Consider the following 25,355-nt stretch of genomic DNA (forward strand, 5'->3'; position numbering starts at 1 on the left):
AGGGGAACAAAAGGAAGAAGGATTGTGGGGAGAAGGGAAATAGAGGTAAAAAGAGCTCATTGTTTCTCTTCTTTCACACCCAGTTCAAAAGCTAGGGATGTATATTTGGGGAATTAGGTGCCCAGTCAATGCAGAATAAGTGGAATTTTCATGCATCACTGGTAACCATATATAATGGCATAAACTCTGACAAATGTCTGGCACTGTTATTTTTTTTTCAATGAAACTAAAAATATGAATATCCTCTGACCCAGAGCTTTCAATTCTAGGGATCTACTCAAGAGAGATGAAAATGTAAGTAAAAAAAAAAAGAAAAGAAAGAAAAAGAAAATGTAAGTATACAAAACATTTACACAAGAATGTTCTGCTTTTTTCATAATAGGCCTAAACTAGAAATAGCTCAAGTTCCCTCAAGGAAAATTAATAAAATGTGGTATATTCATATAGTGAAATACTATTTAGTAATAAAAAAGAGGTGACTCTTAATACATACAACATGGGTGAAACTTCCAGACAACCATTCGTCCCTCCATCTTATTTATTTTTTAAGATTTTATTTATTTATTCATGAGAGACTCAGAGAGAGAGAGAGAGGCAGAGACACAGGCAGAGGGAGAAGCAAGCTCCATGCAGGGACCCTGACGTGGGACTCAATCCCAGTACCCCAGGATCACGCCCTGGGCCGAAGGCAGGTGCTAGACCGCTGAGCCACCCAGGGATTCCCCCATCTTATTTTTTTGATATATTTAAAAGTAAATTGCAGTTACCTGTACACTTCCTGCTGAATATTTCAACATATTTATTATTAAGTAGTTCTGTTTGCTCATAGTTAAGTGAAAGAAACCGTATGAAAAAGAGCATATATAGTATTATTCCATATGAAGATCTAAAAGAGGAAAATCTAATCTTGGTAGATAAAAATAACAATGCTGGTTACCTCCAGAGAGGTAGGGGTGGTGATTGAGTGGGAAAGGACCTGATGGAATTTCTCGGGGTGGTAGTCATGTTCTGATATCTTGATAGATATTTGTAATAAGAAGTAAGTATGTGTATGCATTTGTCAACATCTGCAACTGTATACTTCAGATTTGTATAATTCATTGCATGTACATTTTACATCAAAAGAAAAAATGTAAAGTATAACTAGTTAATAAGTATGCAGGTGGATAGAGGAATAGATATGTGATAAAAAGTATCTTTAAATGTTAATGGTAGAAACTAGGTGGTGAGCAAAAAGCTCCCAGCTCTGCTGGATGTTTAAAAGTTTCATTTATTCATAAAAAAGATCTTTAAGAGTGCCTGTTTAGGTCCAGGAGCACCCAGTCTAAGCGTAGTTGCCCTGGCTACAGGGCAGGGTCGGGGGAGGGGGAATGATCGCAGGTCCTTAGATGAAGTTGTACCTACAGCCATTCCCACGCGAACATTAGGGTGGTATCAGAGAGTCGTAGTCTGATGAGTCCAACACACAGTTCCTGGAGCCTCATGCCTTGAGTGTGATGTTCTTGTCATGCAGAAGTTTTCATGGGTCCTGAGGAAGAGGATCCTCCCCAGATCCCGACCCTGCTGGCACCCTCTTCTCAGAATTCCAACCTCCAGAACTATGAGAAATAAATGTTGTTTAAGCTACCCCAGTCTATGGTATTTTGTTATAGCAGGTGAACCAACTAAGAAACTGGATCAACATCAAGGTAGCTTAGATTGTACTCATATAAAGTGAGTAAGTGAATAAATGAATCATTGACAAAAAAAGTCACACACCAGCACTCCTCCACTCCACTTGAAGCAATTTGAACAGGATCAATTCCATAATACAAATGATCTATAAGGAACAAACATACCTGTTCTTCAAGGTAAACAAAGACTTTTTCCCCCTATTAATTAAGTTGCTTATATTAGAATGTTACTATATATAGTATTAATATATTAATATACATTTTTAACTATCAATACAAGTTTTATTACTTTTGTGTCTTTTTCATCTCATAAAAAAACCCAAGCATGGGGGCTTAAAACAACATTTATTATTTCTCTGGAGTCTGTGGGTTGGCTAGGTGGTTCTTTGTGTCTGAGCTGGTTTGGCTGTGGCTGGATAGTCTGGGGTGGTCTAGGGTGGTCTGTTATAGCGGCTGGAGCTTGACTGAGACAGGTGGCCAGAAGCCAAATGAAGAGTGTTTGAAGGAGAAGAGAGTAATCAATTATGTCACATGTTACTGATGGTCCAGGGAACAGAGATCAGCACTGTCCAGCCACTTTGTAACAGAGACTAACAAGCATCCAGAGCACATTCTGTGCATCCATGGCTCTTATCGTCTCTCCATGGGTCACATAATGCACCCTTCGGAACTCCACTTATCCAGTCACCCCCTGGAAGGAGCATGGCTTGTTGAGCAGATCCAGAATGCCAAAGATGGCATTTAGTTAAAGGGACTATTGAAATAATTTCATTGGATTAGCGTTACCTGTTGGACTAAACGGTTCTGCCCAGCAGGAGGAAGCTCAGAGGGAGGATGAAGTATCAAATAAAGAAGAAAGAGGAAGCTGCATTTTCTTTACACATCTGAATGTGTGATTAAGTAATTAAATGACCCGACTTCATTAATAAATAGTCATACTCTGAAGGGTCTATTTTTAATGCACTTGATTAAATGTAATTTTGATTTTTAAAAGTATAATTAACAGTATGGATCCAAGTTTATCCTGTGTGTTGGTTGTGGATGAGCTGTGTAATTTATAATAATGCGGAGGTGGTCCAAATGTATATACAACATACCAGAAGGTCTTAGGGCAGCCCTGGGCATTCAGTAAATATTTGCTAATTAAATAAATCCTGTTGCATTTTTAAAGTTTATTTTTTTCCAGGAGATTCCCACTGTCATGGATGAGATCATAATACAGATGCCTCTCTGAGAGGCTTGGTGTTTTCCTGGCAATAGGAGAGCCACAGTAAAGTTGTCAAACTTAAAGAGAGGCAGGTGATGATAAACTGATTTCTTAAACCAGCAAAAAGAAAAGTCTTTAAAAAGGAATGATTAATTAAAACACTTGCTTAATTAAGTGCTCTTTAGCCAGACCAGGTCCTCCAGTTGTTCCTAATGAATAGAGCTTCAGTCTGTAACAACCTCCTAGACTCACAGAAAGTCAAGACTATGCATGTTCCTTCCTTTCAGAGCAGGAAACTGAGGGTTGTGGAGACTCTAAGATTGCACCAGGGTACTGGTTAGATGAGAACAGTGATGGTGCTTAAACAAGACCCTTTGTCAGTTTTTCTTCCAATCCCCTGTCAGTGGTCCTAAGTTTATACTGCGTCAATTTTCTTATGAACTCATTCAGATCATTCATGTTAAAGACACTCAACAGTTCTGATATGTGTGTGAAAAGAAGGAGCTAAGAAATCATCAGCATCGGCAACATAGTTATGTCTATTTAGTGCTTATTTTCCACATTCCTTGACTTGTAGAAGTTAAAGGGATCTGTCCTATTGAGCAGAGGTTGAGGACTCAGTCACACATTTCAAAGCCTTGGTCAAAAATGAACAGGCCATTGGAGGACTACAGCCTCACAGAGCATATGTGTGTGCTGGTGGAGCAAGGGTCTGAGAGTCAGCCTCAGCAGCATGTGCTGGCTCACTGTGGCACCATCTTACAGCTTTCCAGAATGTTAGATTTCTCTCTTGTTTTTTTTTTTTTAAGATTTTATTTATTTATTGGGGGGGGGAGCACAAGCAAAGGGGAGGGGCCTAGGGAGAGGTAGAAGCAGACTTTCTGCTGAGCAGGGAGTCCAATGCGGGACTTGATGCCAGGACCCTGGGATCATGACCTGAGCCAAAGGCAGATGCTCAGACTGACTGAGCCCCCCAGAAGACCTAGATTGTTGGATTTCTATGTCAAGTTTCCAGTTTTGTGTGTTGGCCACTAATTTAGAACCTCAAAAAATTGGATAGACAAAACACTGTGCAAAATTAAAAAAAAAAAAAAAAAAAGGACAAACCTGTCTGTGGGATGATTTGGCCCAAGGCTTCTTCTTTGCGACTCTGATGTAGAGGTTTGGGATTATTTTGTAATCTCTGTCAATACAATATTCACTAAGAATTTCCTGCAGGCCTAGTATTGTAGGAAACACTGTGGGGATGGAGAGAAGGGAAACCTCCAGTCACTTAGGGCATGTTTCTTATCTTCTGGGAATTCCTAACTCAGTTGGGAAAACCAATATGTGTGTATGTATGCATATATATATATATATAGCTAGGGAGGCACATAATCAATGTTAGATTGGGTGGGATAAAGTCTAGGACTTTAGAGGATGGTTAATAGAAACAAATTGGGGTGTGGGCTGATAAGAGATGTATTGCTTCTCACTTCCAAATATCTTTTGCTTAATCTGTGAAAATGGATCTGGGCCCTTTAACATCATGCCTTGTGGGCATGATGTTAAGCTGTGTCATTACAGAAAGAAAGGGTTTTGCTCCCTGGTTCTGATGTGCTGGCTTGGCAGGCCCCCACAGCTGCTCTCCAGGGCCTGGCTTCTCCAGTTCCCAGCTCCTTCTGTTCAGAGCAACCAGCAGCGCCAGTGGACCAGGAGCTCCTCCTGCCATGTACCTCAGGCAATTTTGCAGTGGATCACCTCCAATGAGACCTCTGTGGATGAACAGCTTTTCCTGATACTTGAAACAATGGATTTCTGGAAAGTTCCAGAGGGAGGATTTCCTTCAAGTTCCACCAGCACAATGTCATCTGCCATTCAGTGGCCACAGATCTCAGCCCTAAGGGCCCCTCTCCTGGATGCTGATCCCTTATTACTCTAACTCCTTGTTATAGTTAGTACTTTCTTATATTAAAAATTCCCTGTTAAAAAAAATTCCCTGTTAAAATTACTCTGTAATTTGGGTCTCCCGGTATGTTTTTCCTGCTTCAAACTCCTAATTATTTTTCATTATGCTGTATGGGTGCCCTTTGCTCTTCCTCCACTCTTACCATTTGGTTTTAGTGGGTGCTGTCCACGTTGGTTCTCAAACTCGTGGTGATTGATTTCTAGAGGCAGGTACCTTCTCCAGAGTCCTTCCTTCAGTTTTTTTTAAAACTTGAGCTGTGATACTGGAAAGATTCCATATTAAAGTTACAGTAGAAGTTATGTGGGTATGTAACTTTGTCAGTACTCCTTAAAATTTACCCTAAAAATGGGTGCATTTATTGTATGTAAAATATATCTCAATATAGGAAATTAAAAAAAAAAAAAAAAAAAAACTTGTTCTCTGGGGCTGAGTTTAGGAGTATAAACTGCCTGAGGCCTTAATTCCAGCCTGCTGGGGAAGGGCAGCCTGAGAAGAGGAAGGTGACTCTAGCAGAGGTGAAGAGAGGCAGGGAGAGGGAAAGTGCAGATTCTGATCCCTGGTTTCTTTGGTTTCCGAGAGTGGATCTACCTGCCCCTTTCTTTCCTGCTCTTCGCCCTCATGAGCTAAAAAAATTCTTCATTTTGCCTAAACTAGTTCCATTTGATTTTCTTTAACTGAACTGAAATAATCTGTAAGGAAAAAACTGTGGGCTGGGCTTCTCAGGGTAGGCAGGCTTTGTTTCGGGGATGAGAGGGAGCTAGATCATGTAGGCTGCACAGAGATAGAGGGAGACAAGCACTGTAGGTAACCATGTAGAGGAAGCACGGTGGAAAGTGAGGATAGGTGTGGCATTTGTGGAGACTGGCCCACAGAATATAGCAGTTCCCAGCAGAGACTTCCAGATCACTTGGATTTGGGCTTAAATATTAACTTGGATAGTTGCGGGCTTGTGTCTTGGGATAGAGACCTAAGGTCTCTGAGCTTCAGATAATTGTATCAAGGTTAAATGAGATTAAGTATCTAAAACATGACAGTAACTGGCACCTTAATAGAAAGGATAGTAAAACTAACAGTGGTATTTATTCATGTTTGTGGTTTTTGGAAAAGCATGCAGAAAGATACGGTTATTTAATTCCAAATGAATTATTGATATAATTGGTGCCCATTCTCTGGGAAGTCTGAGAAAAATTATTAGCCGATTGCAATGATTTAGAGAAGTAGGTGATTCCTAAAAGTCACCCATGGCTCACCAAGTGCAGATCATGCCAAATTAGCTTTCTGGCCCCTTATTAGTTTTATGAGATGAAAGGAGAAGGGAAATGTCTTTAACATGGTCTATCCTTTTGGGAAGGTTGTAAAGTGATCATATAGGCAGGCTTAGATAGTTTCGGCCAGTGGACTTCCCTTTTCACAGAGTATCCTAAATTTCTCAGCTATGTCCAATTTTTAGAAAGCCTTTTCTCTTTTTTTGACATGAAATGTCTGCAAAAAGAAGACTGGTTCTTCCTCCCTCCATTACTTGAATACCCCTTTTCTGTCTTCCTTCAGATATTTTCTCCTCTGTTATATTAATCCTCAGTTCTTCCCACTATTTTTCTGTTTAAAAAATTCTAAACATGTCCAAACATCCTCCTCTTCAGTACTTTATTGTACCATCAACCTTCTGAACTGTAGAACCTCTTAGAATGGGATATTTCTGATGCTTTCAGACCTATGCAGCTTATGTTCAAGGACTGATACACAGGATGCATTAATATTTTTATCTTTTGATTTCAATGCTATTAACATTTTAAAGGAGCTGTGTCACATTGTTGACATATATTGAGCCTCAGAAGAATGAAATTTAAATTCTACCTTTCTGAATCTATAGCTGTGCTATAATTATTGATTTTTTAAAAAACATCTAAAATGTATAGTAATACCATTATGCTTCTTGTTAGTTTCAGCATAGTAACCCAACCTGTCAAAATCTTGATCCTATCATCTGTCATGTTAGTTATCGCAGCCAGTTTCGTTTCATCCTCATATTGGATTTGCATGATCCTGTATCACAAGCCACTGACAGAAGTGTTGAATGGGACAGAGAACCAAGTGTGGAGCCCTGAAGCACGTCCTAAAGACTTCCTTCTACATTGACATAGTTTTGTTAATTGGCACCCTTTCAATAACGTATTTCAGCCAACAAAGAATTTTCTTACTTGCTCTCTGTGCATCTTCTCACATGGGTATCAAGAAAAACTTCCTTGGAATTGTGGAAAGAACCCAGATTCTAAATTCTGGTTGTATTAGTCAGAATTCTTCAGAGAAACAGAAATATGTATACACACACATGTATATACACAGATTAAAACATTTATACACACATGCCTTCAACTGATTGGATGAAGCCCACCCACATTATAGCAAGTAGTCCACTTTACTCAAAGTTCACAGATTTGGATGTTAATCTCATCGAAAAACATCTTCAAAGAAACACTCAGAATAATGTCTGACCAAAACCTGGGCACCATGGCCCTGCCAAGATGCTACATAAGATTCAGCATCACACTGAAGTTAGACATACCTGGCCTGGCATGAGAGCTACCACAGAGAATTGGCCGGTCCACATACTTCACAGAGTCATTATGCTGAGAAAGTGAGTAGACACTGAACTATACAGTCAGTGCATTACTCACCACCCATGTGTCCCGGGCTAGGACTGCAGCTGCTAGCAAGAAAAACACATTGTATTAGTCTATTTTCCTAAGCCTTGTGCCCTTGGACACCTTTCTGTAATTGCACAAAGCCTTGGAATAACCCAGCTTTGGTCTTACACTTAGCTTCCAGTTCTGACTTAGCTTTCTTATAGCTGTGTGTCCATGGACTAGGTTATTTATTTCTCTGAAGCCAATTTTCTTTATCTATAAAATGGGATATATACGTACCTGGTTATAAGACTTAGATTAAATGAATTAACATGGAAGAAATGCCTGGCTGGCTTGGGGTCTGGCACACAGTAGCTATGTGGGAAAAGGTAGCCAGGATGATGATGTGTACAATATCCTCCTAATCTACAACCTGGTATTTCCTCCAAAAATAACCTCTCAGTACATTCTCTGTCTCAGTATTTCTTCTCTACTTGGCTTAAGTGTGGAGCCCATTTAGAACTGTTGGCTACTTTGGATGACCATGAGGGCTGCTTTCCAAACATTTCAACAAGAGACTCAGGCATTGAAATTCCTTGCCTGGCTTAGGCAAGGTCTGTTTGTCAGAGTCAAGGGACAGGGAGACAGGCCCGTAGGTTCCCATTGCCCAGAGCACACAGCTGGCAAGTCTGTTTAAGTCCTTGCTGAAGTCCCTTTTGACACTCATAAATGTAGAATATCCTATTTTATCAAAACAATGAGTTCTGGAGAGACACTAAACACACGACAGCCATGCAAGCTTCCCAAATGGAGCAGAACACATGGCTGCAAGTTAACGTTTGTAAATAAATTATTAAGTCGTACAAAGAAGTGCAGAACTGAGAATGGCTAAATAACAAGACTTTTTTCCCCCTTAATTAAAAGGAGTTGGCTGACTTAAAATGCCAAAGGATCATTTGCCTTTGTGGAGCAGGGACACTTGCTAGCAAGCAGTAACTCCCCTCTGATAATTACATAGCAGCTTAAAATCTCAAATACATAGTGTTTGTAGCTTGACACGCTCCTGCAAAAAAGGGACAGTGCTTTGAATAAGTCAATTGTTAATGAGTAGAAAATCAGAAAACATCTTATGTGGCTGGATTTTTATAAGTCACAATTTCAAAACGTCTGAGGACATAGTTCTTCTATAAAGGGTATTCTTACTCCAATAAACTGTGATCCAGATTAATTTTTAAAAATTTCCTAATTTTCCTAAGCATGCTAGCATTCTTGTCATCTTTCTTCTTGTCCCTCCTAGTCTTCTCCTCTATAGAAAAGCCGTCTTGACAGTGATAGTGGTGGTGTTTGTGCACACCTGGAAGGAAAAAAAACCCCAAACCTAGTAAAAGCTGGTTTGTTTTCTTTTCAGCAATTCCTTGCCCCCTTGGCTTTCTCTGCCTTTTCCCCTGAAGTCAGGCCTTCTTACAGATAAGTGGATGAGAAAGAAGGAAGTGGGGCAAGTGGGGGGGGGGGGAGAAGGAAGGAGGGAGGGGAAGAGAGAGAGATACACTGATAGTAAATGGAACAGCAGGAGCAAAGGGGAAGAGGAAGAGAAATCTTGACAGTGCCCTTGGCTATTTTCTGGTGTCCATTGGGTGCGATCGAATCTGTGATAACTTATCAAGGGTAGAAAGAACTTGGTGCTTTTGGATGAGATTTTCACATCTGTGGTCTTCATCTGTGTGCAACTCCTGAGGCCCTCCACTGACAAATTCCCTCCAAGCCATAGATAATAAGATCACAGCCTCAAAAAAAAAAAGTCTTCGAGGTTGTTCTGTAGTGAAAAGGAAAAGGACGAGGGCCTTGTAAGGGGTGACTCCGCCAAGGTCACTCAGCCAGGTGTGTCTGCCGCTGCACTAAAATCCACATTCCTCGAAATCAGGTCAGGGTGTTTGTTACTGCCCTGTGCAGATTTCTGCTAATGGCTCACCATTCCCATTTTCTCTAGTCTGATGTCCCTTTGAGCTATTCTGAAACTACATGTTAGTTTATGCATTAATTTACTTTTCTTACACTTTTCCAGGAGGCTGAGGTATGCGGGCAGTCATATGACCTTTAAATAGCTTAGTTTATTTTTATTTTTATTTTTTTTAAATAGCTTAGTTTAGCATGAAACATTTTCCATTGTCATCATCCTCCCCGGGCCTCACAGGGCTGGTGCTTCAAGACCCTAATCCTCTCTCTGTCCCTTGCACAAATCTATCCCACTTTTGCATCCTTGCACTTGCCACACCTCTATCTGAAAAATTGTGACAACAGTGGCAATGCCCAGCATTCTTGGTTGCATACGATGCCTTAACCAGCAGTAATTGATTGGGAGATCGCCAGGATCAATGACCTAGTGACTTAGAATATCGGCACACTGACTAACTCTGCAGGGGTATTAAGAAACCGCAGCGCTGTCAGCTCTTGCTTCTGGGGCTAACGGGACTATTTCATTGTGTTATCCAGGGAGTGTCAAGGTATATCAGTTAGGGGTCAGATAGGAAAACAGAAACTGATCAAGGTATTTCAAGTAGGAGGGATCTTAAACTAGGAGATTGGATGCATGCAAAACCATGGGAACAACTGGAAGCTGGAGAGTCAGATAGGGTTTCTGCTAGCTGTCAGTTTCCTGCTAAAGTTGCAGGACCTACAGAATGGTCACCACTACCTGAAACACTTAATCAGGTGATTTTTCAGAGATCACTGCAAAATCTTTTATCCACCAACTGAAATCCATGCATTTGCTTGCCTCTGCTGGAGAGCACTAATATCACTCTATTTTTTTTTTTTTTTTTCCTGTCTTCTGTATATCCTGGAGGCTCTTTTTATTGGTGCAGTCTAGCTTAAGGTACAAACCTTATAGTAGGCATTCTGGGAAATGTGGTTTCCAGGCTTTTAGACTATGAGGTACAGAGGATGATATAGAGGAGGGAATGGTGGCAAATTGCCAACAATCTGGCACAGATGGTATCCATATTTCTTCATATTGCCATGGGGGAGGAAGAGGAAAATCCTTTTTTAGCTTCTATTTCCATCCTAGGTTGGCAGTGACTTTTCTTATCAAAAGGAATTTAAATGTCTTCCTCTCATCTCCATAGCCTGCAAAAAGAACAGTAGCTGCAAAGATAATAAAGCCACAAAAGACACTGTAAACACAAAAGACAAATGCTGTAGGGGCTTCAGTCATTCCCAAGTTAATACTTTAGATCAGAGGCCAAGAAATGTTTTCTATAAAAGGCGAAATTGTAAATATTTCAGGCTTCATGAGCTGTATGGTCTCTGTCACAACTACTTAGCTCTGCTCTCCTAGTGCTAAAGCAGCTGTAGAGAATATATACATAAATGAATAACTGTATTCCAATAAAACTTTATTTACAAAAAAACAGGCAGTGGACCATATTTGGCCTGCAGGCCATAGTTTTCTGATTTCTGATCTAGGTCAGATCAGCAAAAAAACTCCCCAAAACTAACAAAACAAAACAAAAAATTTCAGCCACCTAGTTGAGTTATGTGGGACAAAGTCAATGCAGGGGGCAGTGAGGAGAGTACAGAATGAACAAGAATTATTTGCCAACTTGTTCCAGTTAAGGATATGGGGATAGAGGCTGTTATTGTACTTTGGTGAGGAGGAAGCAGAGATTAATAACAGAATCCACGTACCTCTTTGTAGTTCCTTATACATTTGAACATGCATCATACCTGAGACATACAATTCTCATGAAAAGAGTTTGAACCTAGCGTTCTTGACAAAACCTTTTTTGTACCATTTTCAACAGTCTTTTTATGGCAGGCAATGAAAACCCAATCCAAATTGGCTGAAGCAAAAAGAAGGATGCCTTGGCTCTTATAACTGAAAACACCAGGGGTGTTCCCGACTTGCTGCAAAGTTGGCCCTAGGTGTGCATGCAGTGTCAATAGAAATCAGTCTCTCACTGTTGGGCACTGCTTGTCAGTGTTCTTCTTCATTCTCACTCAGGCAGACTTTCCCTTTGGGGTGACACACCTATGATCTGCCTGCCTCACACGCCCAGTGGGAAGGGGGTACCACCTTCCTCACAGTTCTAGCAAAGCCCTGGGGCAGATTTTAGTTGACCTAACCCGAGTCTCAGGCACAATACAGAACTGATTGTTCGGGCAAAGAGGGAAGAAAAATGCTGACTAGCTACACCTCGGTTATGGGCCCCATTGTGGGTGGGATTAGCCCCATCTCAAGCACACAGACTGAAGATAGGGGAGGAAGTATTGTTCCTAAAAGGACATCAGAATGTTGTCATCACATGGCACTAAAATGAAGGCTAGGTAAATAAAGAGTGAGAGTCTACCCGCCGGAATTGCTCTCACAGGGGTCTGATTTATCCCATGGCTGCTTCAGCGCAGACAACTCAACTAGGTGGATGGTATCCTGAACACACACAGTTCAGGCTCTGATGTCCCCCCAGCAGCAAGCAGGTAGCTGGTGTGGGGCAGATTGGTAAGTTAGGCTGAGGGACCAAATGGAACTTATTTAATTTGAGTAAGTGTAAAAAGAAATGGGGTGGGGGAGATACATTTCTGAAGATTTTTAAATGGGATGAAGACTATTGTCCTCTCCAAACCAGAATCATTTGTCATTTGTTCTGGTTTGTCTTTAGTGTTCATGAAAACAATAATATGAGAGAGAGAGAGAGAAAGATGAAGACAAAGCGGGGGGGGGGAGGGGGGGAGATCACAATTTCCTTTACAGGAGGCTATGGCATTTGATCTTAGCTTTCCTTTAGCTTATTCATTGAAGTGGATAGAGTTTGAAGCTTTTAAAAGCAAAGAGCATATAGATTTCATTTTATCAGGTTAAAGAGATGTGGGTTTCATCATGCCTGAAACAGACCCTACCCCACCAACCGTGGATATGCAATTTAAGCGTGGCCACCAGTACAGTGGTGTGAGCAAGCACTGACCTTTTAGATTAGTGCCTGAGCCTTCATTAAGAAGAGCATCCAAAATGACAGGCATGCCTCTAAGGAAGCCCAGCATTCCACAATGGTAGCCCAAGCAGTGAAAATTGACTTGGCGTGGGATTCTCCTCTCCTGGGCCCCCATACTGGGAGCCAGGAGCACAAGACAGCATGTTGGCAGATTCCAATCACTTAGGAGCTTTCCTTTATGACGCTGCTTTGTAAGAATGTGTCTAGTTAAATTCACAGGGTCATTGACTGTGGCTTTCAAAACATGAGGTTTTATGAAGGAATGCAGACCTGGAATCCAAGGTTCAGAGCCCAGACCTTCAAACAGATTAATCGCCATGGGGAGTATCGTAAGAGTTTTCCAACTTTGGCTTCATCCTTTGCCCTGGCAACTGCAGGGCTCCTATTCAGCAGACCCAGGTGTCCACTATGGTCTGTTGGACAGAGCACTGGGCGGGGAGCCAAGATGTGGGATGGTCTCATTTCAGTTCCCCAGCTGGCTCCCTGTGTGCCCCCTTGAGCAGATTCTTAACTGCTCTGTCTGTGTTTTCAGCTTATTAAGTTGAGAAGAGAACAATAATGCCCTAAGACACAGAGTTCCAGGGTGGGGTGCTGAGGTGGGACAGGTGGTTGTGTGTGTGTCTGTTTCAGGGGGGTGGGGAAAGTGTCTAGAGGGCAAGTAAATCATTTGTGATGGAGAAAGCATCCTGCTCTGTCTAGTGAATAAAACAAGTGACTGTTTGCTGCTCCTACATTTCCTTCTGATAAGCTGAAGAAGAGCGATAGGGAGGAAAAAGAGATAAATAGGACTGGGGGACGAATGAAGAATTGAGAGTCTATCCTGTGAGCTTAATATAACCTTCCTTAAGAATTTTCTTCAACCTTGTATCAAAATTTAAAACTACACTTTTCCAAATTTGAATTTAAAATAATATTTTCCCCCAGCATTGCTAAATGTTAAACACATGTTTATCACACCAGTAAAATAATTCTAAACGTTAACTAAAATGCAACTTTAATTAGCAGGTAGATTACCATCTGTACAGGACGAGGCAACCTGTGGCAATCACTGTGGCCAGCATTTATCGAGTGTCTGCTCTGTGCCAAACTTTAGTGTGGATTGACTCATTTCCTCCCAAAAACAGATACATAAAATAGGTTTTCACCATCATCCCTGTTTTATTATAGACTGGGAAATTAACATAGGTGTATAGAAGTTAAAAAAATTTCCATGTGGGCCTAGGATTTGAACCTGAGCAGTACAGTTGATACTAGAGTCCACTGTGCCAGTGATTGCCCCCATCTACCCGGTAGCATCACATGAGGCTAGGAAGACCTGGGAGTGAAGGCACCACCGAGAAAGAAGCGCTGGTCCTGGGTAGGGTCTCCAGATTCAGCAGGTCAAATGCGGGATGACCAGGTACATTTGAATTTCAACTGAACAGCAATTAGTATTTTACTATGTCTCATGCAGTATTTGGGAGCAAACTAAAGAAATACTATTAATCTGAAATTCAAACTGAGGTGGGGGTCCTCTATTTTATCTTACAATCCTTTCCTTGGGAGACATGGGTGCTACTGAAGAGAGAATCTGTTCCATCAATCTTGGCCAATCTGGGATCCCAAAGAAGAGGACCTGCACTGTGAATTCCTCTTTACCACTTAACCACTCAGAATCAAGCACCCACCCAACTCTAATTGCTTCTCCAAACCATTGACATTTAAAATGCTTTTGGGACTTGAAGTGAGTATAGGTGAGTGAGCATGAGGGAGGAGTAGGCATGTGTAGAGAAACCTCCTCCTACAAATGAACCACTGTGTTTGTGGTAGGAGTTCAGGAGCAGTCTCTACCCATATAGTAAGTACTGTCGGCCTGTGTCCTCTAGCTGCCTGTGGCTCAGAGACGTGTGTTCTTAGGCTCAGGAGTTATTGCTGAAGCTTGGCTCTTCGTCCACCGAAGTCTTCACCTGTCTTTCTTTTGTACTTAGCTACTGTCCTCCTCCACTCATTTATGTTACCTATCTGTACCCTCCTGCTAGCCATTTGAGTCAATGACTACTTTTAGACAGACTTGTCCCCAGAAGATAACCAGAATTCAGTGTTAATTCTAAAACCGCACTGGGTTTGATGTCATAATTTAAGCAAATGCATGCAGGTCTTAAGACAATTTATGCAAATTCCTAATGATCCTCCTAGGTCAGATACCCAGCTATGGCCTTCGGTAAAATCCTGGTGCAGCCCACAGGTAGAGAATGTGTATAATTGAGCGCTGGATTGAGTCGGGGTTCTCTGAGCCTTGAAAGAACAAATGGTATAAATGTTAATAAGGACTAACATGAAGAAGAAGCCCTACAGGCTATACTGGGACATCTTTGGTTTCAAAGCAGTGAGGCACTTAATCTCTGATTTATAAACAACCCAGAACCAGATGTAGGAATATCCATTTTCTGTGAATATGATGTATCCTGCTTATGAGAAACTTTCTCCAAAGAAATAAAGAGAAGATCTGCCAACCGTTTAAATGAAGAAAAATGAGCCTTTCACTTTCATCGTGCCTGCCTTGGTGTAAGCTAGAGTATGAATGGAGAAGACGTCAACCTTACTGATGGTTCCACATTCTGGACAGAATCCTATTGTGTATTCTTGATTGAGATCTGCTCAGTGGTACCAAAAGGTGGCTTAGGGTTTTAAGAAATGATATTAACAAATCATATGCACAATTTCACCAGGCAACTAATTTTATTTTTTTGTTTTATGACGCCTCACTGTTGTATCGACACCATTTATGAGTATTAGTGGATTAAATAAAGTGATCATCATGGAAATGATTGGGAAATTGTATAACGTGAAAAGGCATTGATGGAGAACCTTAAACTGCCCTTGTCTTTGCTCAGAACCCAACTTCTGATCTATAAATGGACAAATGAAAAGTAACATTTGGACCAGGGAGAAAAATGCATCTCGGATTACTTTTCCGTTTCTAGCCTTGAGAGAGATCAGGGATGAGGGACTATAGGAGGTACTGGAAAAGGGAGTATAAATGCCAAATCCTGTCATGTATTTAAATCTGGCTGGTGACTATTTATTTTCATGTTCCTTTCATCCTCACCCAAACCATTAGGTAATCAAGTTTAGACTGTTCACATATGCATATTCAATATTTATCTTCAGGCCATTTAAACCAAGGTGCATTTCTGTGATTAAAAGTGGCACAATAAGGAGAGTTATGAAAAATGACTATAAAAGAAGAAAATTGGAGAGATAAGCTAAATAAACGAAACCAATTAGAAAACAGGCTTCGCAAAGAGATGAAAATACATGTAATTTTGTGCAAGAAGTAGATAATGTTAGTTAAAGGTTTATAAAGTAGTCGGAGAAATGAGTCAACCATTTAAATGTGAGGAAGAGATGAACCAGAAATCAGTGGAGTTGATGGAGTAAGGGAATACATTATTTGAGATTCAAGCTTTTAAAGAGGGTTTCAATCATGTTTTGAGACAGGATGTCAGAAGACCAACATGAGTGAATCACAGACATCAAGATGGGAGGTAATGAATAAACTTGAAGGAAAGAAACAGAATGATTCTGAAAGGATGAAATGCGAGTGGTAATGAATGACACACTGAGACTAAAATATGAATATTCAACAGTAATGTAAGATCATCAGATTAAATAGTTAAGAAATGATATGAATATAATAGGAAATAGAAAAGACAGAGCAGATGGAAAATAAGGCATTTTCTATTTCTCTTTTAGGATTAAGAGTTCTGATTGCAAATGGAGGGGAATAAATGTCAAGATAAATAAAATTAATGTACTTTTGGCAAATAAAGGAAGCTACTACCCAAAACAGATGAAATGATGCTCCTACACACACACACACACACACACACACACACACACACACACAGTTCTTATTTCTTCCAGGAAGCAGTCTCTGAAAATTCTTACATATGTCCCATTTATTATTGTATTTGGACCCTTGAAAAGGCACAATTTGTAGCTTTTTTTTTCTTTAATTTGCAATTACTTTTGTGATCTGGATCAAAATATTTTCTCATTGTTACCATGCATGGGTTTCATGGCTCCTCCATTATTTTTCAAGGGTAAGGAACAGGGCCTGAATTTTGTTTGTCCTTTTCCCTAGCCCTGTAGCACTTGCTTGCAATGCTTTTTGACTGTTTTATTGAATGTTAGACAAAAAAAGAAATTAGGTATGCTAAAAGAGTCATGTTTTAGGAGAAAGAGACTAAAATTGAAAGGAAAAAATAGATTCAGAAATAAGTAATCTGGATTAAAAAAATAGAAAAATATTAACTGATGAGAGCTAATTCAAGCAAATGTCTGGCCATAGGGAGGTCACTATGACCATGATGAACAAAGATGTTTCAAGTTGAAAATGGACAGTTAACTCAAGCATTATTTCCCCTGACAAGGAATATCCACATAGTTACACAAATGGATATTTTTCTTTCTGTTGGGCAGACAAAACTGATTACATAACTTTTGTCAAAAGGGTCATCTTCTTGCTCTGCCAATAACAATAGAGGGTTTTGTACCTCATCAAGATGAATGTTTTAAGCCCCTGTGCCTGACCTTGAATTTCTCCCAAGTATTTTTCAAAGGCATTGAAAATTCTCATCTAAAGAGTAAAGTGAATCTAACAGTTGAAACTATGGAGAAGACCAGGCTGCTAGACCTCACCAGCCAGGGGAGTAGTCTACTGATGTTCCTTTTTACATGAAAAAAGATCTGGTCTTTAATGGGAATCCTAGGTATAAAGGCCCAAAATTGATAGTGACTTGTTAATTTAGAGGTGGAGGCAAAAAAGAGCTAATACTGTATGAAGATATATTCAGGTAATTTATAGGGAGTCTGTCTGGAAACCTTAGACTCAGGTACTGTTTGATTACCTCTCCAGGCTCAGCCTGCTAACAGACCTGTTGGCAGAATGTAGAGATCTCTATTCCCTATGTCGAAAGAACTCTTAAGTGAGGTCCCCCATATTGGGTCTCAATAAAGCCATCTTCCTGTTCTCAAGTGATCCCCCGTGACTGTGCGATGAAAGGAATCCATTTGTGGTTTTCCAGTGCAAAACAAATGCGAATTTTTTCTGTGAAACAGTAGTAGTCCGTATTATAGAGCCTTAAGCATTCTTTATGACACTGGCAAAATTTAAGTAGAGTGTGGATCTTTTCTTTCCTAAAGTGCTAATGTGGCACTTCCTGTAATCAGAGTAGGAACTGTAGATATCATTATACACTCTAAAACTCCAAAATTTACTTTCAGCTGAGTTTCAACATGATTCAGGTCCTTGATTCCATCAAGTGGGGGCAGCAATTGTTTCAATGGAATGCGACTGAGAAACGGTGAATTTATGAGCATGGCTTCCAGAAGAGAGAAAGCACATTTCATGGTGCCTGCTCAAGGCTTTGGATTGTGGGGTAGGGATTTGAATGGTCTATTGCCTCATATAAATTGAAATTCTTTCTGGGTTTACCTCTAGTCTAGGTTTGAAAGGGCTGGGACATCTGTTTCCCCCTCCCACTGCCTTCCTTTTTTTTTTTTTTTTTAAATCTCTCTCCATTAGCATTGCAATCTTTCTGCCCCCCCCTTTTTAAATAAAAGAAGCCAGTTTTGTTGTTCTGTTGAGAACTCATTTTTATTTTTCTTCTCCTCCATCCTTCCCTCCTTCATTTCTTCCTCAAGCCTTTCTCTGGGCTGGGCAGTGTTGATAGTGGGGAGACAGAGTCAAAAGATGATGGAACTGTAAGGAGAAATAGACCAATCCACTACTATAGATGGAGACTTCAATATACCTTTTTTTTTTTTTTTTTTAGTAATTGACAGAGAAAAAAGAAACCTCTGGGGCTCAGGCTTGGAGGAGTTAGAGATGTGCATCATCCATTGTGGTGGTAAGTGCACTCTCCCTGTGCTTTGAGGAGAGGATGACCAGGAGGGTCTGAGGAGGGTTTCTGAGTTAGACGGCAAGCTCCCCAAGGGCTCACAGTACTTAGTCGACACTGAAGGAGGTTAAGTATTGGTGGATGATGGAAAGACTGATGAAGGAACAGGTGGAGAAGGAAAGAAGGAAGAATTAAATGAGACAGTTTGCCTCCTGAAACATAAGTGAATTAATATTCAAGTGCATGAGAGCCATACTGGGTATGAGAGGTTAGCTGCTTGAGAGGGGAAAGCAAGAGCTAAAGCTTTGGTGGTTCATATATCTCTCTGTATTATGGGCTATGTGTTTATACCTCTTAACCCTCAATTATTGTTGAGTGGCCTTTGTAGATTCTCAATGAAAAAAGTATAGTTGGAATAAATGAAGGTGATTGGGACCATTGGAGGATTTTAATTAGGGGAATAAAATGGTGAAATCTGTATTTTAGAAAGGTGATCCTGGCATCAGTATGAGGTGTGGCTTTGCTGCTTTCAAGCACAGATTAGAGCAGTTTGGGTCATAGCCCCCACTTAAAGAGGGAGAAAGTGTGTGTGTGTGTGTGTGTGTGTGTGTGTGTGTGTGGCACAGAGAGAAAATGGAAAAATCAACATGCCTTGCTCCATTCTTGGATATATGTGCATTGCTCCACAACATATTTCGTACAGTGTCACAGACACAGTGGTTTAGGAAAGCACTTCAGAAACATCGGATTGGAGTTTGGAGAAGTCGAGACAGCAAGACAGCAAGACATCTACAATCGAATTAATAACGAAGGCCTGGACAAGGCAGCTGCTTGTGCAGCAAGGAACTAGGTTGGGTTCATTTACTGCTTTATCATATCTATTCTTGTGTGGAATTTTACAGGACCCTGAGTAAGAGAGCAGAGTTGGAAGGAGCCTCTAAATCTAAAATTAGGGAACTTCTGACTTCAGTCTTCCTTTGCAACAAAGCTGGGATATCTAATTTCATCCTAAAGCACTTAATTTGTTTTAGAAAAAGAAATCTAAAAAAATATATGTTAAAAGTATTTCCAGTGAGTTCCATGGTATTTAATTTCCACACCAGTGTTGAAATGACCAGATTCATAGGCATTTTGGAGCAGGAGACATGGCTGAGGTAGAAGGATTAGGTTTCTCAGGTGGAGGCGGCTGTATTTGTTTCCTAGGATTGCTGTAACAAATTTCTACAAACTGATGTCTTAGAACACAGAAATTTTTTCTCTCACAGTTCTGGAGACCCAAAGTCTGAAATCAAGGCATTGACAGGGCTACATTCCTTCTGAAGGCTCCAAGGGAGAATCTGCTCTTTGCCTCTTCCAGCTTCTGGTGGCTGTTGACATTCTCTGACTTGTGGCCACATTACTTTCAATGCTGCCTGCATCTTCATATCGCCTTCACCCCTCATTTGGCTTCCCCTCTGTGTGTCTTTATAATAACACTTGTCTTGATTTAGGGCCCACCCAGATATTCCAGGATGGTTTCCTCGTTTCAAGATCCTTAACATAATTAGACCTGCAAAGACCCCTTGTTCAAGTAAGGTAACATGCACAGATTCTGAGGAGTAGGACATGAATATATCTTTTTTTTGGGGGGGGGGAGGGCTAAACCATCCAGCCTTACAGAGGGAGAGTGCACCTGGCCAATATTTGTATATGATATTTGATCAGAAAAGACCTAGCCTATGTATGTGGTGTGGAGTGAATGCTTGTGTTCTCCCAGAGTTTGTATGCTGACACTGTTATCTGTGGTATGATGGGCCTTTGGGAGGTAAAGTCATAAGAGTGAAGCCCTCATGGTGGATTAATGCCCCGATGAAAAGAGACCGGAAGGTGCGTGTTTCCCCTCCTTCTCTGTAACGTGGATACAATAAGAAGGCAGGCATCTGCAGACCAAGAAGGGGGCCTCCACCACCCACATGCTGGAACTGTCAGGGCCTTGATCTTGGCACCTCTCAGCCTCCAGAACAGTGAGAAATTAATGTTTGTTGTTTAAGCCACCCAGCCTATGATGTCCTGTTACAGCAGCCTGAGCTGACCGCGATAGCAGCCAAGCTAACACAGAGTGGAAAAGGATTTATTCTGCCGATGATGCTGAGCATTGGTGCTGAGCCAGGCAGGTGGAGTGGTGAGCAGTGAGCTGAGATTCGATGTTGAGGGTTTTGGGGTTTTTTTTCTTTGTTATCGTGGGAGGGGTGGGGGGAAGAATGGGACATTTATTTTCCTGTGGCACTATTCTGGGAGATTAACCCCAAAGATGTGATGCAAAAGTCTGTTAAGAAAGGGATGCCTACGTGTATAATTTGGGGCAATTGCCTAGCGTCTCAGGTTCTCAAAATCGTCTTCTGTCAAATAAGTGACTCGAGGTGGATTATTCTAAGTTCCTTTCCACTCTTACATTTATTTTTCCTCTGTAAGAATGTTAGAGCAGGTGTGTAGCTCCCCGGCCCCCTTTCCTTTCTTCTGGTGTTGCTAAGTGCTGGTGCTTGTATTTTGTTTCTCTCCCAGTGAACGGGTCTCCGGAGGGCTCCAGGATGGAAGCTCCCCCCTTAAGCAGATTAAAAGTTTTATGGGCAGACTATAACTCGGTAACGCACGTGTACATACATTATCATTATGACTTCGTGGAAAAGAAGATGCAGTTTGGCACAGCAGCCGGAGAGCAGACACCAGTTTGCGTGTGAAGCACGCAGCCAGGTCCAGGAAACGTTAGGTGTCCGGCAGTTGCTTGCTGAATTTGAACGCGGAGGTCTAGGAAAGGAAGTCACTGTAGGGCTGACTGCGCGGGAAGCCTCCGCGGGGGCACGGTCAGCGCTTGCCCGCGGCTCCCGGGACTTCAGCGCGGGAAGCCAGGCTTGCACTTGCCCGGGTTCCCGCGGCCGCGAGGACTCTGGCCTTGGCGCGCTGCGGCTCCGCAGTGGCCGGGGACCCCGGACTCAGCCTGACGCGCCGAGGCCGCGGCTCTGCCGGCCTGGAGCAGCTGCGACCCTCGGCCCGGGCGCGGCACCGCGGGTCTTGCGGCTTCAGCGCGGCCAGCCCCGGGCGCCGCCGCTCGCCCCACGCCCCGCACACGCTCCGGGGCCCCCTGCCCGAGCCCGCCCTCAACCTGCCTCCCGGGCAGAAGTGGGGCGACGGGAGAGGAAAGCGGAGCCAGCCCCGCGGGCGGCCCGGCGGCGCGGCGACCTGGGCACGGCCTCCACCCCCGGCAGCGGCGGGCACCTGGGCTGCCTCCCTGCACCCCGAGTCTGCGCTGGCGGATCCCTCCGCGGCTCGTCCGCCTCGGCACAACCGCAGGCTCCCTTCTGTGACGGATGAGACCTGCTTTGTTTGCTCGTTTATTAAAAGGCTTATTTATGTATTTGAGAGAGAGAGAGCGCGAAGGAGAAAGGCAGAGGGAGACGGGTGGAGAGAGGGAGAGAGAGAATCAAGCAGACTCCCCGCTGAGCACAGAGCCGGATGCCCGCCCCGTGTCACGCCCCGGAGATCCTGACCCCAGCCCAAACCAAGAGTCAGATGCTTAACTGACTGAGCCACCCGGTGCCCCATTAAACCTGTTAGTTTTTAAAGAAGCTAAAATTTGGGCAGCCCGGGTGGCTCAGCGCCGCCTTTGGCCGGGGTGTGGTCCTGGAGACCCGGGATCGAGTCCCAAGCTGGGCTCCCAGCATGGAGCCTGCTTCTCCCTCTGCCTATGTCTCTGCCTCTCTCTCTCTCTCTCTCTCTTTCTCTCTCTGTCATGAATAAATAAATAAGATCTTAAAAAAAAAAAGAATAGGAGTATTCCTATTATTAAAAAAAAAGCTAAAATTTTGGACAAGGGAAACCTCTACTAACTAACGAATGGATAGATGAATTCGAAAGGCCTTGTGTCTGTACCAACATATGATAGTTCTAAACAAACTCAGTAGGATGGATTCCTCTAGAAAATGAGGTAAAGGTTCAAGAAAATCCATATGACATTGAGACACTTAACCTTTCATCATGCAAGATCTGCTCTTTTCACGAAATGAGTCTGTGCTATTATGCTATGATTCTAACTACATTGGGCTATAGATACTTAACCAGAGCAGACATTGGGTTTGTACCAGTCTTTAGTCAAGATGTGGTTTTTTTTTTTTTTATTGGCATGATCTCAAAATGTTAACTTGTCACCTTCCAAGGCTTTGCCTTGCATGTCAGTGCTTGCACTCATTTTTACGTGGCTTCCAACTGCTCAGCAAGCTTCCCCTGAACCAGTAACTAAATCCCTCTGCTCTCACTACTCATTGATCCTAGATAGGTTTCCATCATAAAATCTGTGATATTATATTAAACCTGACTGTGAGTCTGCCTCCATAAATGGTAGACTACTCTGGTTCTAGGGTGTACTCATTCTTGTTTTCCCAGTTTCTGGTGGCATCATTAAACCGAACTTACTGTCTATTTCAGTTCTCCCTTCCCTCCCCATGGCGGGGCATTCCTCCTTTTATCCTTCAGCTTCCACAAGTAGGTCTTTGGGCTGCTGATTAGCTGGGTACTTATGGTTTGCCTTGGAGAATGGATGTCAGCACCGGGCTTGGGGTAGAAAATGAGGTCAAGTGACCTATCTGTTTAAGAAAGAGTTAAACCTTTGGCATTAGCTGTAAACATCCAGCTAGGGAAGGGTTCCTGGAGCTCACAAGCTATCCCTTGTAGGAGGATTTCTCCTGATAAGAGCTGCTGACAACCTCCCGCCCCTCAAAAAAAGCAACATTCACTCTCTCCGAATCGCAAGCCTTTCTTGACATGTGATACTTGTTTGTTTAGTTGACTTATATGTATGATGCCTACTATGTGCCAGACCCTTTTAGATCTAATCATCTGGAAACCAGCAGGTTCTTCAGAAACAGGCAGCCAATTGAATTGACATCTGCTTTGCAGGGAAATCTTATAAAAGGAGCTTAAAATCTCCGTCTTGGGGAGTCCTCCCATTTTACCATTTTAAAATGGCTTCTTGGTGTTGAAAACTAAAATCAAAATGTTATGACTTCTTTTTGTTGTTGTTAGGATTTTATTTATTGATTCATGAGAAACCCAGAGAGAGGGGCAAGAGGGAGAGGCAGGCTCCCTGTGGAGAGCCTAATGTGAGACTCGATCCAAAGAACCCGGGATCACACCCTGAGCCAAAGGCAGATGCTCGACCTCTGAGCCACCGAGGTGCCCCAAAATGTTATGACTTCTTCAACAACCAGGTATCTCCCATCCTCCAAAGAGAGTCATTCCTTTTTCTCAGTCCCAGAGGATGATTTTAAAAGTTAAAAAGCTCGGAGATCTCTGGGTGGCTTAGCGGTTTAGCACCTGCCTTAGGCCCAGGGGGTGATCCTGGAGACCTGGGATCGAGTCCCACATCGGGCTCCCTGCATGGGGCCTGCTTCTCCCTCTGCCTGTGTCTCTGCCTCTCTCTCTCTGTCTGTCTGTCTCTCTCTCTCTTTCTCTCTCTGTTTCTCATGAATAAATAAATAAAATCTTTAAAAAAATAAAAATAAAAAATAAATAAAAGTTAAAAAGCCAGAAACTAGCTTTTGATCTAGTTCATCATAATTTTCCCTTTTTTATTGTTAAGCTGTAGTTTTCATAAAACAGTCTGTTCTATCCCCCACTCCCATTTAAATATTTAAGTTTCTGGGCTGTGGTAAAAATTTCTTATTCATATTAAATATTTTTGATATTTTATCTTTCATGTGACTTTTATTTTTATAATTCTGTTGCTGGAAGATTTACTGACAAAGGAACGTGGTGTTGATTATTCCATGGAGGTTCCATTTTGGTTTTGTTGTTAACTGATTTCCAGAACTTTTTAAAGGTATATGTATGAATAGTGGTTTTCTTTTTAAAGACACCTGAACTCTGGTTTAAAGCTGAGAAGACTTGACTCTGACCCCTAACTCTGCCACTTTCTAGCAAGACAGAAAAGCAATTAGAGTCAGCAGAGTGGGCAATGTGAGAATCATGTTGGAAACACTATTCTGCTCTCTCTACTGCTCCGCACCTTTTTGTTGCATGGTCTACTCCAACCCCTATCAGTGATTCTGATTGCCAAAGACTTTTCATTTATAGAATCCATCTTTTTCAGAAGATAATTGGAATTGGTATAGCCAAAAGAACTTACAATTACTTTGGTCTTATTCTGATGACTAGCTGATGTGATGTTGGGCCAATCTGTCAACTCACCTTTAAAATGGAATAAGCTAATTTCTAAAGACCTCTCTGAACCTAGAATTTAGTAACATTCTATACCTTTTGTGGAAAAAAAAAGTACTAGTCATTTGAATATACCTTATACAGTCAAGGTAAGGGTCAAATTCACTTTCCTTACTGGTAGTTTTGTATCCTTTTCATGCCCTACTCTCCTTGAATCTTTAAAAGGCTTTCCATTCAGCCTTTCATATTTACTTATTCAATAATCATTACTTAGCATGTACTGGATGCCAGTCTCTATAGCAGACACTAGGTTATAAAGATGATAAAATATTGTTGCTACTGCTGAGATATCTACTAGAAGAGGTAGCTGGTGAACACTGTACTAGAACAATGTAGAGAGTTGTGAAAAGAAGTGAGTATGCACTTCTTGACTACACCCTTTTCTTATGAGAGGTTGGGCATTTATGAACTTTCTTTGGTCTTCATTTCCCCTGCCTCTGCCTCACTACACACAAATGCACAAATGCACATACACATTTCAGTGCCACTTAAAGCATACAAGGGCCCATGTTGTGCAATGTGCTTTGATTTGGAAAATATATAATGAGAGAGGTGTAGTTTATTTTACCAGGTAGTTGATATCATATAAAGGGAGAGAAGATCAGTTTGTAACTGTCCACACTGTAAAGTAAAATGAGATACGTCTCATAAGTAAGGTCTAAAAACATCGCTGAAGGGGTTCCTAAGATGGAGAGAGCACGAGCAATTTAGAGCATCAGGAAAGGCTTGATGGAGAGGCTAACATTTCAGACAGACTTTCAGCATGGCTGAGAAATTTCAATTA

The 25,355-nt window shown here is 41.8% G+C and overlaps 2 long non-coding RNA genes across 2 annotated transcripts in view; one reads left to right on the forward strand and one right to left on the reverse strand.

Annotated features, from left to right (window-relative positions):
- Nucleotides 1–1,118: 1,118 nt before the first annotated feature.
- On the reverse strand, nucleotides 1,119–12,551 carry LOC112654753 (uncharacterized). Its single transcript, XR_003133328.3, has 6 exons — nucleotides 12,411–12,551; nucleotides 10,333–10,593; nucleotides 7,392–7,535; nucleotides 4,971–5,090; nucleotides 3,988–4,118; nucleotides 1,119–1,598 (listed from the first exon to the last, which is right to left on the reverse strand). It is a non-coding gene; the product is annotated as an uncharacterized LOC112654753 (long non-coding RNA).
- A 155-nt stretch (nucleotides 12,552–12,706) lies between these two features.
- The window catches only part of LOC112654672 (uncharacterized), a 33,065-nt gene continuing 20,416 nt past the window's right edge, over nucleotides 12,707–25,355 (forward strand). Inside the window, exons 1-2 of the long non-coding RNA XR_004805115.2 lie at nucleotides 12,707–17,860; nucleotides 18,257–18,331. This is a non-coding gene — a long non-coding RNA (uncharacterized LOC112654672). The remainder of the gene's footprint in view (nucleotides 17,861–18,256; nucleotides 18,332–25,355) is intronic.

This window comes from Canis lupus, chromosome 15 (assembly GCF_003254725.2).
Source record: "Canis lupus dingo isolate Sandy chromosome 15, ASM325472v2, whole genome shotgun sequence".
In the NCBI taxonomy this organism is placed as follows: domain Eukaryota; kingdom Metazoa; phylum Chordata; class Mammalia; order Carnivora; family Canidae; genus Canis; species Canis lupus.